This window comes from Hippoglossus stenolepis, chromosome 11 (assembly GCF_022539355.2).
Source record: "Hippoglossus stenolepis isolate QCI-W04-F060 chromosome 11, HSTE1.2, whole genome shotgun sequence".
NCBI classification, from domain to species: Eukaryota; Metazoa; Chordata; class Actinopteri; order Pleuronectiformes; family Pleuronectidae; genus Hippoglossus; species Hippoglossus stenolepis.
The window spans coordinates 18,070,114-18,083,891 of NC_061493.1; positions in this window are offsets into that span (position 1 = coordinate 18,070,114).

A 13,778-nucleotide genomic window follows, 5' to 3' on the forward strand; every position below is an offset into this window, starting at 1 on the left:
CAAAGGAGTTTAAGTTTGAGATTTTCTTTTTTATAATTTTAAATATTTCTAGGCTTACATGTTAATTGATTAATTCAGGAAATGATCTGAAGAGATGAATAAATAATGTAAATAACTGGCAGTTTAAGCTGTTTATTTATCAGCTGTTTTCAATATTTAATATCCTACATATTGATTTTGGTGTTGGCCTCAAATATGTCCATCGATATGTGCATCGATATGTGCATCGATTGGGATCTAATAAATACAAGAACAGGAAACACGCAAGAATAAAGAATAAGTCCAGTGTAGATTGCAGAGTGGCGGGGGTGGGGTGTGTTTATGTCATGTGAAACACAGGATATAGTAATAAAACATGTGTCTTTGACCTGAGTTCAACTCCCAGTGGCCCTTGAAACCAGAATTGCACCATGTCATTTTTGATCACATCTGACACACCCCTCATTGTGCCTCCCCACCCCACTCCAGTGCCGTTCACAGTGAATCTGCAAAAAAAAATCTTTGTGTGCAATGAAAATATCAATTCACCGCCACTAATCCCCGTGCGGCATTCACGCCATATGCTGTCACGCAACCGTGGCCTCACTTCTCCCCACGGCGTTTAATCATCAATGACCTGTTCGATGTGGCGCTGAGTCGCTGAAGTATTTCTTCAAAGACAGAATGACAGAGGACACACAGAGATCCTACAGGTTTGATTTGCCAGTGCCGGCCGGATGCATTCAGGCGATCCTTGGAAATAATGACAAGTCCCAGGATTCATAGAGAGAACAATGAATGTGATTGGAACAGCACTACACGGCGCTGTGAGTAGTTCAGTGCCAGCTGAGACAGATGGGCACATGAAACAGCTGTGGGTGTAAATGAACAGGGTGTGCAGCATCAAGCTTACAGCATCGTCCCAGTGTTTTAGTTACTGATAAATCCTTTAATCAGATTACAAACATTTTTGGGGAGTGATTTTGTATTAATCAAAACCACGTAAAGAGAAAAATCAGGAAGGTAACATTTATGTTTCATGGTTTTTCCCATTGACAGTGATACAGTCTGCTCAGTGGTGTGTTTAAGAGCCGTTCACCTGTCTGTACATTTCTTCTTCTTCTTAGTACTAGACACTTTCCTACAATCGTTTCAATTGATTTGTCATCTGTCCCATGTATCATATCGTCGGTTTCACTTCTCCTAATTTAAAGTGATTTCCCTAATGACAGTTTGTGCACGTGTGTGTGTGTGTGTGTGTGTGTGTGTATAGACACTTTTAAAGACAAATAGGAAGTAGTGTTACAAAACCTGTCTCTATAAATCGGGAGACCAATTTAACAAACTTGTCCTGACTGAAATGAGCAGCACAGAAAAGAAACAATCCTCTCCAGCAAAATAACTAATCTTTTGGGAAAGACCTGTCAATTTATATTTGCACTCCACAAGCAAATTAGTGGAGAAGAAGAAGCTCCTGAGAGAACGTTACAGGTTGCAACAGCAAGTCGGATGGTTTAGACTGACTTGGCCCACCACTTATACAGCAAAGCTACGAATATCTCACATGATAATTGAATACTGGTGCTGGCAGGGATCTGGACAAAGTGGCGGATGTGGGATCTTTTCTTTTATTCCATTCTTTAGCATTGCGAACTGATATCTATGAGTATGTGCAATTTAACGACCATAACAAACGTTGCCCTTTTACAATACCCTTCATCTCACGGCATCATCTTTTCTAATAAAGGTTGTATACTTATAATGATATAAAATCACGTGGGTAATGCTGCATTTATACATTTCTTTCCTGTCCGTCAGTATCATCTCAGACTGCTTTGTACCTGCCGCCATGCAATGCCTGCAGCTGTGTGACCTTCCTCCCTTCTCGTCTCGCCTGTTTTTCTTTCCTGTAGGACCGCAGACGCTCTGTGAGATTCACAAACCCGGCATTATTTTATAACATCCCTTTTTTTTTCCAAGCTTGTATGATGTGAGATTTATAAACGGCATCTTTGAAAAGAGACTCTGGAGAAAGAGAGTTTGTCCTTTATTTTGCATTGAGGCTATCGGCTGTTTCATCTCTAGGACGAGTTTTATCGCAAAGTTTTCAGTGGGGTTTTGAAACTCTGCCTCATGGATTACTGGTCCATGAACGGGGAGGATGGGGACAGGATGTGTCACCAGGTTGATGACGTGTTGCCACTGGGAAATGTCTCTGAAGACATCTGACATGTGGCTTTGATACTGTCTAATGGTTTTTGATGAGACTGAAATCATCCTGAGACAAAACTTTTCAAGTCTATTCTTAGGAGAGAGGAATTAAAAACAAAAAATCTAGTCTTTTAAGCTTCAGCTCTTCAAACGAAATTATCAAACAAGAAATGATTAGAGAAAATATGAGTTGATTTTCTTATCAGCGAAAAGCCGATCTTAAATATGCTTGAGTCACTTTAATTAGTAATCTATAGACTACAAATTCTCCCAATAGCAAAGCATAGCATGTAGTCTGTATATAATTAGCTCCACCCCTGTACACGACTAAAGTTTTTTCATCCTTGCAAAGGTAGAAACACAGAAGTGTCCGATCTGTAGGTCATCTGGAATGGACTCTGATGTCCAGACTCAACATGCCCTAAAGGTCACCCCTGCGAAACACAAGAATGCAGTTTGCTTTGACAGTTATATCCTATTAAAGCCTGGAAAATCATGTAGATCTGAGCTGTATCTGCCAAACGGACTCCTCCCTACAGGAAGGGATTCAGGCTTTTGAGGAGCGTCACATGTTTACCTTAAATGAGGTTGTTTCAAACTCTTTCTCTTTTAATGTAGACAAATCTCTGGTGTATTCAAACCTATTAGAGGTTTTACTTTCTCCACTCACTCTGGCTCCCATTCAGTTTTATTTTAGTCATTTCTCGTTTCACTGTGAGCTCCAGCTGCTCTGACAGACTTACACTTAACACTAGACTGTTTCCAGTCAATAATCCCTCCGCTCAGTATTTCACTGAGGCCTACATCGCGTTGTGTGTTTGTTTTCTGGATGCTGAATCTGAGGCAATTTTGTTGCAGTGGAGACAAATATGAATTTCTCCAGTTCTGTGCCTTCTCCACGTGTGGCATTGTTATAGAGACTGTGTCCATGTGTGGGCATGTGCAAATAGACAGGTATTTGCATATTCACATATACCTCCTCTCCTCCCAAATGATTCATCGGTCTGCCATACTTGCAGGAAATAAAAAGAGAACTGAGGAATCCCACCCTGTGTTTATTTTTAGATGAAAGAGAAAATAACACAATAATAAATGGGTCTTTTTGAAAACTCAGCATCAACACCAGCAATCAGCGGCTATATTCTTCCTCTAGGTTTGTCTGTCTCCTGTTTGGATCTATTTATGAACCCACCAGGGAAATGATATATCAGCTCTGATCTGTCCCACTAACTGAGAGAACCTGCTGCAGAGCTGCAGCATCACAGGAGGCTCGAATGTTCCTGCACCAGCTTCGGCCAAATCAACAAATCTGCTCTTTGATAGAAACTCTGGTTGCAAAACAGTCAATCTGGGGAACCGCTGTGCCTGCCAATATAATTATGTATTCACTCGTTCTGTCATGTTGTTGAGCTCCTGAAAAGGTTAAAGTCGCTCAACACTTGATATCTAAAAGGCTGTTTATTTTTACAGTTCCATTTCTGCACTAGAAAAAAGATGAATCCATTTACAATCTATATCCATTGAGGGTCACAGGGGGGAGCTAGAGCCAATCCAAACTGACATTGGGTGAGAAGCGGGGGGTAAACCCTGGACAGGTTGCTTTCGTATCACAGGGCAGACATATAGAGACAAGCTTCTATTCACACTCACATTCTCACCTACAGTAGATTTAGAGTCTCCAATTAACCTAACCCCAATCTGCATGAAGCCTGAGTACCCAGCAAAAACCCACACAAACACGCGGAGAACATGCAAACTTCACATACTGTTTTTAAAGCTTTTGTATTTCCTTATTTAGTCAATACTTACTATACTGTTTCGACAAATTTTTCCAAGATTACCTTGATCAAAATATTGTATTATATTCTGGTTGGGAGGAGCCAGTCACTAGTGGCCAAGAGATGTACTGCAGCACATTTGAGCATTTGCTAAGCTAGCTTGTCAACCGAGTGTGAATTCAATTTAACTTTCATTTTCTATGCTATTTATTTAAAGTCTGTGCTTCATAAGTAATGAATTCAAAGTTAAAAAACAACAACCATCGAAATCAAGCCTTTTGCTCAGTGATGAATTTCTAAGACTTAAAGGCATCAACAATATGAGGAACGTTGTAAATTCCACCTTCAAAGTAAAGACTTGTATATAGTTTGTTTTAGGCTATGAGCTGATAGGCGTGAATGCAACAAAGGTAATCCCAGAATCCACAACATATAAGCTACACATGCACATACGCATGCGCAGAATGTAAATTAATAAGGAAATGGGGTAGCCCACAAACCACCATCACCATAGGTTTGAATTTAGCAGCATATATATAGATAGATATATTTTCATTTACCAGTCAATCATTAGCATTCACAGCCTTGTGCACAGACAGCCGCAGCCTGTTCAGTGCACAGTGCTAAGTCATACCCAACACCGAGGGCAATCAAATATTTACCAACCCAAATAAAGAGGAGAAATCAGACATCTTGCCATCTGAATAACAAAAGACTTCACCCTGCTTTTAATAAACCTCAGATTCCCAAATCAATCTGAATTAAAGTATTTGATTACCAGTTTCCTAGCAACCCGAGACCAAGGCCATCTGTTGCTTCTGCAGACAGACGAGTCGGCCTGTGCTGCAGCCAGCAGGGAGGAATTCCACCACGCTCTCCATCTCTCAAGCTCATGCTAGGTCTTTCTAACACACAAAAAAAAGAGACCCAAAAGGAAAGAAATTGCAGTTTCTACTGAGCACCTCACAATTACCGTTTCCCAGAGTGCATTCTGTTCAATAATTTAGCACTGGACTGAAGGAAAAAATGTAATATTCATACAGACAAATGTCCCACTCTATTCCATTCAAGCCCTCGGAGGACGGAGAGGATGTCACAAACTTCCTCTGACACAGCGGACACAGTGGGAGGCTTAAACGTGGATACACTAAGACAGGGTATCAGATAGAGTTCAGCCAGTGACCACAGACCACCAGGGGGAAAAGGTAAACTCACACCCAGCATTTTTGAAGGGGTTCATTCAAACTCTTAGTCGTGAGTATCGGCTTTTAAAGGTCTCTCCAAGACCAACATAGATGTAAGAAATATCCTAAAATATAAGGAAATTATCTTAAATCCCCTTGGCCACCTTAATTCAAATAAATATGTCTTTACATTTCGGTTCTCCATCAAAATGTTGAAATTAGATGAATTTGGATAATGTTTTTATCAGTCAGGGGAATGGAGGATTGTGATTGGATAGTTTATAGTTGGAAGTTAATGAGCAGACAAATGAACAAAGTGATGAGCAAAGACAAAATGCAAAAAGACCATGATACAAACAAAAGACATTTCATGTAAAATAGAGATTATTGTTGCAATTTTCTCTCTTGTTTGTTGTGTTCCTGTTTTTTATTTACCTTAAGGCAATAGCTTGTATCCCCCTTTTGTTGTTGTTGCCTTACTGAGCTATGTAAAAATTAATAAATCTAGTGGTTAGACAGAAAGGAACGTTTTTAAAACCTTATTGCAGTAATGTAGTAATTTAATTCCAAGAGTTGAAGGACATGTGAGAGACAGATTAAAAGAAATGACATAATTAAGGCAGCAAAGGTCAAGATGATCTGGATTTCCCTTCCGAGCATCCGTCTGAGACTCAAATCCCTCTAATCCTACATTTCTCATAATCCCTGTAATATTTTTCATTAAACCAATCCTGCCTGGTAAACACCCCCGAGTTTGTGACTCGGGCTTACTGCTATAAATTTATCGTCTTCGAGCCCAAGTTTATGTAACCTAACTGGCATCACTCTGACTGGGTTATGTTCGGATACTTGACTTGACTTCCAGAGCCACAATTGTCATCATATAACTTTTCACTGGGCCATTAAAGCACAGTTTAAAACCTGAGACAGCCTGGATGACTTTTCCAGTGGAGATGAGGCCCAATCACCCATTTACTGCAACCTTGAGTCTGACAAATCCTCTTCTGTTGTTTGCTAAAACAACGAAGGCTGTCACTGGGTAGAAAGATCTCTTCTTGAATGATGGATGGAAAGAGGAGTTTCAATAATAGGAACTCCTGTAACAGAATTGAAAATAAGAAAACTTTCCTGAAACTCACCAATAAATGAATAAAAGCAAAATATCAGAGCAAAAAAATAGTTGTTATTACTTCCACCACAGTTTCATATTTATTGACAAGTGAAAACAAATGTAGACTGAGTTAATTTGCAGATATGTAAGAGAGAGAAAACACTGAAAATGAGACATGTCTGTCCAGGGTGCTATTAGTGAGAGACGTATATAAGGGCCTGTGTCCACAGGAAGCAGTTTTTATGCTCCGCGCATTTCTTTTCTGTACAAATCAGGTTTGACAGCTCTCAACGTTCTCTGTTTAGAAATGCAGTTTTTCCCCCCAGAGGCACTCACAGTGCTTTCAGTTGAAAATAGTTCAACAGTTGGAACACCGCCGCACTCTGGGACTGTCACTGTCTTTTTAGTTTTGGTGACCAATCAGAACCAGTTAGGGGCGGGCTTACCATACGAACAATGTCGGCAACAGCCCTAGGGAAACTGATCTGACTTATTTGAAATCAAGTAGGGATGTCAGGTGAGACTCGACGTTCACGACAAACAAATGGAGATGGTTTTTGTAACCCAGCAACGATAGGCACTTAAGAGAAGTGCTCTGAAAATCAGGTCAATGACACTTTGGAGTGCAAAAACATCTGCCTGTGGACACACTTGGATCAATTCCTACACTGGAGGTATCAACGCTTTGCCTCTGGTACGCTGTGACTCACTGGAACAGATCTGGCTTATCTCCTAATACATCTTAGGCATTCATATTTATCCATAAACAATGATGAACAGATTTTTTTTTTGTGTGTGTAAGTCAGAGGCTTTAAATATGAAAACACCTGAAGTGTATAAAAAACGATGGCCTTTGGAAAAAGATAAGCTCCTGAACCTGCATAAACAGTTTTACGTTTGCGATGGGGGGAATGTCAACTTCACATCACGTATGCGTACAACAGTCTGTGCTCATTTGACATAAAAAAGAAAAACTCCATCAGCTGTTGGCAGCGTCTCAGTATTGAACTTCATTCGTCCCAGATGGAGCAGCCAGCATAGAAAGTTATTCAGTGCAGCTTTTATTTGTTTCCCTTATGTTCTTCTGAGACAGTTTATGGTTGTTTAATTTTGGCATCGTGACTTTTTTTTTACCCGAATTGTAAAAATACCCTTTTCTGACTAAGAGTTAGTTGCAGTCGATTTGGCACGGGGACACCTTAGCTGTTTAAAAGCTCGTCCTCGTCCTCTCTAGCACTCTATCTTCCCCTCCGTCTCTTCCTCTGCCTCACAGACGAGGTGATTCGACTCCGGGCTTTGTTTCCTATATACACTGAAGCATCACCGAGACATTCAATAATGTTTTTCTATAATTAGAAACTGGAGTAGCGCATTCATTTCCCCTCTCTACTCTCTGGCTGTAGTTGTCTCTGGCTTGATGATGGGAGCTATATTTTACCACCATATGGATACCTGAGCTATAAGTAAACTCTTTAATATCCCTTGTTTTATCACAGCGTCGTTTCCCTCCTGATTTACTGAGATAAAACCCAGAGGTGAATAGTAACTCATGTTCACAACTTCATAAGTGGCTTTGTTTTGGTTACTTCCACAGTGTCGCCTTTCAAGAAGTCAAAAGAAAAACCACTGAAACATCCACCCAGAAAATCTTTGTTTGCATTCGCTGTTGTTGGTTTATTCATAGGAGCCTCCCCCTTTCCCTCCCGTGGCCACCGCTTGCATCATTACACCACTCTGGCCCTGTGCTGGTGTTAAGGGGGTAAACCAACCCCTTTGGAATCTTTCAATGGCCATTATTAGTATTCTGTGGGGAAATAAAAGGACCCATCTGTGGAGGTGGTGATGAGGGGGTGACAGGAGGACAGGGGGAGGCGGAGGGGAGGGCGTCCCCTGAGAGACCAAGGGATTAACCACTGACACATGGAGCCTGCTAATAAGGCGGCTTGGAGAACCCCATCTATAGGATCAGTACATGCATGTGTATATCACGCCAGGCACACACACACACACACACACACACACACACACACACACACACACACACACACACACACACACACACACACACACACACACACACACACACACACACACATGCAGAGACACTCGTATAGTTTCATATATGCATACTACATTAACAGTGTTTCTTAAAGCCTCTGTCACTGTCTACAAGTCTGTCACACACACACACACACACACACACACACACACACATAGGCAAACACCCACAGTTGCATCTCCACGTCTTTATTAAATTTGTAGTAGGGCCACATCTGGTCACATACACCCAGAGAACAAAAGGGAGAAGCAGAGGGGGTGAGGAAAGCCCGGTGTCAGATATGGAGATTTCATTCCATGCGGCAGAGTATTAATGTGCGTGTGCACGCGCCAAGCATCTGTTACATATAATTGGAGGGTGTCAGGTGCGGACACTGGGCCAGATTCAGTCCACCCACAACATGAATTGTCTGCTCCCGTGACTGGTTGAATCTGTATGTCAACATCTATATTTATTACGGGGCTGACCCAGAGGTTTGGGAACGACGACTGCCTGATGGGGGATGAATGACTCTCGAGATTGTCATGAATCATGCCGCATCAGCCCGCGGACCACGAGCGTCTCATTTGCAGCGGCCTCCTTGCTGCAGTTGTCGATTTAATCAGAATTCATTGATCGTTCTGCGCGTTTTCTCCAGAGAGGAGTTTTTGTTGGCTTGAGTAAAATCATTCCCCTCAATGTTGAAGGTAGATCCGTGTACACTTGAGTTAATAGATGATCTTTGTTAAAGGAGTAAAGCAGGATGTGTTTGTTTCGCTGTCCGAATTAAATTGAGCAGCACACACACACACACACAAAGACACACACAGGATCCAAGTCCATGAACATGAGACCTTTCCTCTCATGAGACTTACCTGTCACTGCCACTGCTCACTAACCCCCAAGAGTCTCCGAGCCTGCTTGACGGGAGAAACCACTGAAGCACCAGCTTTGGGCGGAAGGCTCTGACACTTCCCTTGCAGTCGTTTTGTTTGTGACGGCGGTTTCTGCTTTATCGGAACGCTCATGGATGTCTGCTGACATGAGGAAAAGTATTGCTCATTACCTTCAGGTTTCATTCACGCTGGGTAGGTAATGTGTCACATGGGTTGATGAGACTGCTTGTGGGGGGAATTTACCCAAGAGGCGAGGTAATTAACTGGCATAGCAGCCTCCACAACAATATAAATGGGAGGTGGGAGAGTTGGGGGGTGTTGCTTCTATCAGTCTCTCAATCTAACCTAAATTTAACTTAAATGACAACATGGTTTGGATTGCTGGGATAGAAATAGATCACTGGGACCAGATGGGAGACAAGGTAATGTAATGTCATTCACTGCAAATCAGGTCCCGTTGGCTTCCTGAGATACGGTGCATCCAGAAATAGAATTTTGCTGACAGAGGAAGTTGTTGCGACCAAAGATCGATACACTCTCACTCGCCCCGTGCTTTGAACCAAAGGCGTTTTCTAAGCTCTGCATTTTGCTTTTCCTGTTCCAGTCTAGCCGTGCCCTGACGCTGGGTTTGAGTCCAACAAAGTTTACTCCTGAAAGACTGAAGTGGCCGCAGAGTCCGCTTACTTTGGAAATGTGCCGACTGCGTCTGCAGTTACTTAGGACACAGTTATTTTTACACATTAAGGGCTGCTAATAATGACTGTTTTTCATTTAAGATCAGTCTGACAAGGAAATATCTAACAACAGGGGAAAATTACACTCATAAAGTCTCAGAGATAAAGGGGACTTCTTCGAATTAGCTTTTGTTGCCCAATTAAAAGTCCAAAACCCAAAGATATGCAATTTACTATCATAATCGACAAAAAAAGCAGCGAAATCCACACATTTGAGAAGTTGAAACGAGCAAAACTTTGGTAATTTTCTTGAAAAAAATACATTCATACCTTGCAGACCACCATTATAAAAGAAACATCTGTGAAACAGTTGATGGAACACCTTGTACTCAGGGGTAAGTTGCCTCTGCAGTAGCTACTGAAGATGAAGGTCTTAAGTGAACAGATAAATGGCATCTGTCTGACAGAGGGCAGATTTTTACACTCGCGTTTAATCACGCTGATGATTTTGCCTGGTGCCAACGTGCGGCAGTCAATCTTTCTCCATATGGCTTTGAACATGCTCACAAGCTGCTGTCAGTCAGTGACTAGATACCTCCCACACCAAACAGTGGAAGTGATACGGGCCTGCGCTGCACGTTCAGCAAAACAGCAGCAGATGGTGAATATTCTGGATCCATGAGCCATGATGGACACGTCTGAGACTCACTGAGTGACAGCTGCTTCTCCGTACGTGCACGCAGTTAGGGAACAGGGATCTGACCTGGAGGGTGGATTGGTTTCTCCAAGAGAAGCTTAATCACAGGTGTGATGCACCTTGAGGTGTGTCATTAACTGAACAGATGTGGTCAGAGTCAGCCAGGACTAAAAAACTGGAGAATGTGTCATTCATTAAAGGGTATGTATGTGTAGATATGATTTTATTTGTCATTCCACATCACACCTTGCAGACTGATCAAATTGGCTCGTCGTGTCAGTGTCTGAGCCTCCTGTGTGAGACACTGGGCAGTAAATGTGTCTTAAAGGTCTGCACTGTCTCAACAAGTATGCTGCTAGCTGCTAGCTAGCATGACTGCCATTGTTAGCATAGCAGTGTGATCACGCATTTAGCCGCAGTGTTTCTGGTTGAACAGCAGGTGACAGGTGTAATGTTTATATTACTGCCAATCGGAGGTGGCGATTTTGGTATGTGTCCTTTCACTAGTTCCAAAACAAATGCACATGATGTCTGGACCCAGGTTTTCACTACAGGTGACATTGGCAACACTACTGCTTTCCTCCACAGAGGCGCCAAAATCAACGAAAATGAACAGTTCCTCGTAGGAGCTTTAAAAATAGACCAATTCATATTCAAAGCACAGTCATTAAAAATAAACTCATTAATGTTTCTGTGGCCGACTTTCATTATTGTTTCTCAAAACAAGGTAGAATCACAGTTTGTAGTTACAGCTACAAAGGCGAGGTATCTCATAGGATTTCAAATTGTATTGATGGGACTTTGTTTGGTGCATAATGATTTTCACAAAAGGTTTCTCATCAATTCACGTGCACATAGATGAGATAAAATCATATTCTTTTAGTTACAAATGCACTTATAACATTTGAGAAAGCCCTATTAAAGTACAAGAGTTCTCTTAAACCCTTGTTTGACTATTGCTTAGTAAAATGTGATAATCCACTCAAAGATTATGCAGGGTTGACGGGGCTGTGGCCTTGTCTTATGGTTATAAACCCAAGTTTAATCCATGTTTCATCAGAAATTATATATAGCTCAGGAAAAGAGCTTTGAATAAGATCCACTAAAGGGATGTTCAGGTACTTCATCTTTGTTACTGAGCTTAAGCTAACTACTGAGCCTAATCAGCTTTGAGTGATAATTATGAGTGTGTTTGTTTTTATTTAGAGACATCTTTGGTGATTAGCATTTTCTTCACTGCGTTTCTCAGTAGTAAATGTGCCAGAATAGTGATGTCACTGGACTGTCAGCAGCTGCCAAACCCCAAAACAAACAGGCATGAGCTGTTCTAACGAGACTACAAATAACAGAATGGCAGAAATTAACACTGAGCCTCGATGACCATTTCTGAAGAAACAAGAAAATCTGTTGCATTTTCAAGCTCTTTTTTGAGATATGATGAGACAGAGATGTTGATTCTTAAATCTGTTTATTATAAATTATACAAGCAAACAAATTAAGAATTAATGAAAAGGATCACTTTATTTTCCTCACAGATTTTCAGTTAATCTTGCAAAGTAGACAGAAATAAACAAGTTTCAATTACAGTGGAATCTTATTTGTAAAGTTACGAGCTAGACGTCTTGAAACAGCTTTTTCCTGCAATAAGATGAAATTAGGCCTAATGCCTCTCAGATCATGGTCAGGGTGAATCTGAACAAAAGTAATAGAAACGTTTGCAAGAATGTGGTGGCAGTGATGAAAGAGGTCAATCTCAAGCGTCAAGTCCAGTTGCATTGAAAAAAGCACTTGGATGAGGTGAATGCACTTCGAGTTCGGGTGTCCAACTACCAGCTTTCAGGTGAGAAAATGTTATGAAGGCAAGGTTGGCCGTGAGTGAGCTGATAGCTAAGAAGCGGAAACCTGAGTCAAGTAAAAGAAAAAGTAAAGTTGTTCCAAAATGTCAGTTTGTCTCGAAAAAACATCACAGAGATGATTCTGATGGGGCGCTGAAGCCTATGATGAAACAACAACGAGTCATTTGACTACATGTGATAACATTCATGTTTGATATGAGGGAGGAGTTATGTCTTTTCAAGCCAGGCATGTTATTACCAAAGACGAGGATTCGTTTCATCAAGTTGTTTTTGCTAAAATCAGCTGTATGCCTTATCATCAATACCATCTGACATCAGACGTCTCGTCGAAGAGACATTTCAGCCATTGTATGACAGAGGTTAGTGGGATATACTCTATTTCTTTAATGGTTTAGAAATAGAGTATATCCAGATGACAGATGGAATATGTGTTTTCTACACAAAAGCTGGATAATTCAAACTTGCAACTCTGCTATTGAATGCATCACAAAGACAATTTGAATATTCCCCGAAAATTAATTGTCTCACAAAAGGTCAACTTTCAGTTGAGAGAAATGCACGGATACAATTTTGGACCTCACCAAGTTTGCTTCAGCAAGTGCATTTTATAGTAGAGTGTAGTTTGAATCTCCATAGCGTTAAGCGAGTCAGTTCAGGAGCAATATTGTTTCGGCAACCTGTCAATCAATTTAACAAAGGATCCATGATGGGGAGAATCATGTAGGAGGGGAGCCCTCCACCGCTGGGGAGGAGAGAAAAAAGGGGAAATTGGCGGGGAGACACAGACAGCGCCTGCTTGTCTGGCTCAGCGATCCGGATGCTGTACCGCAGGGAGCACAGGATGTCGCTCACAGGTGTGAATGAAAAGCCTGGCTGGTTGCCTCGCCTCCTTGTGTTTCCCAGTCACACCTCTCTCTTTATCACACAGCTTCACTTTTTAAAGACTTGCCACAGACAATTCCCGAAGAGTTGCGTGTTGCTCGGTGCCGGCAGTACCTTTTGATTTATGTGTGTATGAAAAGACGGGGAAGTCTCACGTCTGCTTTGTGGCGCCTGCCTCTCAAAGCGAATGCTTACCTTGTTGTTGAGCGTGTGAGGTTTGGGATAAAGCGATCTCTAGGATCTCTGTATGTGAAAACTAGTGTGAGAAGTTTATGAGAACGGAGATAATGCATTTTAGAAATGGTGATAGAAGAATCTTAAAACAAGAAACAGATTTCATTATGAACATTGTGGTGTGAATTATTTTGAAATTGGCAAACCTAAGAGAAGTGTCTTTGCAGTTTCTCCCAACAACTTTTTCTCCAGACACTTGTCCTCTTGCGTGTCATCGTCCACAGAACTTATTATGTCT